General features: G+C 36.1%; 1 non-coding gene across 1 annotated transcript; it reads right to left on the reverse strand.

The window, feature by feature from the left end:
* Window positions 1-206: 206 nt before the first annotated feature.
* Window positions 207-277, reverse strand: Trnag-gcc. Its single transcript has one exon. It is a non-coding gene; the product is annotated as a tRNA-Gly (tRNA).
* Between the last annotated feature and the right edge of the window lie 2,278 nt (window positions 278-2,555).

A 2,555-nucleotide genomic window follows, 5' to 3' on the forward strand; every position in this document is an offset into this window, starting at 1 on the left:
ATTTAATTTAAATAATATTTTATATTTTCATATTTTATTATATGATATAACATATTTAAACTCTAACCCCCCCCTTAGTATTTTTCTGCCTACGGCTTTGCCTAATAGATTAATAGGGAAAACTTTTAGGAACAATAGGAACCGTTGCTTAAATTTTACATACGGCCTTGTTTAATAACTCCGGCGACTTCAAATCATCGGAACTATAATCGAGCCGGGAATCGAACCCGGGCCGCCCGCGTGGCAGGCGAGCATTCTACCACTGAACCACTGATGCTTGTACTGTTAGTAGTAATTTTTATTATATTTCAGCCTGATAAATGCCTGATTAGTGCTGTACGTTTGGTTATTCAATTTGACCACATATTCAAGTAATACATTAATAGTTAATACACAACATAATAATATAGTACCAGAAAACATCACAAGAAAACAGGAGACCCCCATCACCCGTCTATAACTATAAGGATAGGACATTCCCACCTCACTCATCAACACCTCATGAAAAAAGAGAGCCACCCGTCTGCACCTGCTGCAGCGTCCCTCTAAGGCTCTAACCAGTAACCATCAAGCATATCCTCACCGAATGCCAGAGTTACAGCAAGGACAGAAAGGATGTAGACCTGTCCGACCAGCTGTCCGAGTCACTGAATCCATATAATTTAAAAAATATTTTAGAATTTATTTACAACTCTAAACTAATTAATACAATTTAAAAATTGTCTATTTCATGTAAATAATGTTAATAATGGGGATGAGGTGACCGAGTGGTCTGACGCGTCCGCTGCGACGCAGCCGGTCGCGGTTCCATCCTCGGCTACCCGGCGGCATTTTTCTCCGGACAAGTCGCGGTGACCGGAGAACAAGTGCTGCCATCCCCCGTTAGGATTGAAAAAATGGGTGGGCACTAGTATGCATATATTATAATAAACTGTTATATAAATTGAGTTTGATTATTTGGGAAGGTAGTAGTCATTTAAATGACACAAGGTTGGTTCTGCTGAACTCAAATTTGGTATATGTATTTATGTCGTGCGTATCAGGTCAGTGAGAGAAAACAAAATATGGCANAAAAAAAAAAAAATGTTAATAATGTAGTGTATAATAATGTGAACCAGTAACTTATGTCAGTCCAATGGCCCAACTGCAGCGGACTTAATTTAATAAAAAAAAAAATAAAAAAAAATAATATAATATGATATTAAAAACCTCTACAGACTACGACTACTCCACTATCCACGTATATTTTATAATATAATATTATTTCTACTCCTATTGATACCTAATAGCAATGCCGTAGGCAGGGGGGGGGGGTAGGGTTCAAACCTCCCCGAAATTTTTTTTGAAATAAGATTTAATCATTTTTTAAATAAAGATTAATTTAATTTAAATAATATTTTATATTTTCATATTTTATTATATGATATAACATATTTAAACTCTAACCCCCCTTAATATTTTTCTGCCTACGGCTTTGCCTAATAGATTAATAGGGAAAACTTTTAGGAACAATAGGAACCGTTGCCTAAATTTTACATACGGCCTTGTTTAATAACTCCGGCGACTTCAAATCATCGGAACTATAATCAAAAAAACAGTTGCCGATAATCACGCATATTATTATACGCATTACATCTATAATAAATCTGTGTTATATAAACAAGTTGGGAAAGATCACTCAGCGAGCGTACTAGATTCCTTGCAGGTTTTAAACGTATTTTTTAATATAATGTGAATACGCTACCAATTATAGTTCCAAGTAAAAAACTCAAAAATAATTCTTTAATCCTTTTATTTTGGTGCCAAACACTGCCAATGTTTTTAATATCGGCTGGTAAGAGTCTTCATTAAACACTCAAATGTTGATTGTTTTTTAGTACAGTATCGTATAAATTATTGCTTGGAATAGAACCGTTACCGTTGCAATATCTTTATACACGGACAATCGTCAATTCGTAACCATGTACCGTACATTGAGCAGTAACCGCAGTGTACCGCGTACGGACTATCGATAAAATAATAAATAACAACAATCGTAATCGTGCACGATGTACTTCTTGCGTACTGCCTGTAGGTAGCCGGTATAGGGGACAAACGACAAATGGACGATAGGACGGACACAACGGAGGTATGGTGTTCTAATTTTTAGTTTATAAAAAAGGTGTGTAATATCTCTTGTTCGTTTTACGGTTTGTACGTCTATAGAGTATATATATAGACAATAGACTCGAAAACTACTCGGCTGAATGAACATTTCTGAGGTTATTTTTAGAAATGTTAGCGACATTTAAAGAGCAGTTTGAACCGCGTCTAAAAATGTACTAAATATTATTGTCATATATATAGCAGGCGTATAGTATATCCAATCAGGAGGATCAGCCATCTCCATCGATTTAGTTCACAAAGCAAGGTATAGGACTCAGTGGCGTAGCCAGGGGGGAGGCTGGGGGGGCTGCAGCCCCCCCAAATGATAATACAATTTAAAAATTATTTTAATGGTCTGTTTTATTCGATCAAAAACTAAACCACCGCTATGTAAAAAATTGATCAGCCCC

This window comes from Myzus persicae, unplaced genomic scaffold (genome assembly GCF_001856785.1).
Source record: "Myzus persicae strain clone G006 unplaced genomic scaffold, MPER_G0061.0, whole genome shotgun sequence".
Lineage (NCBI taxonomy): Eukaryota > Metazoa > Arthropoda > Insecta > Hemiptera > Aphididae > Myzus > Myzus persicae.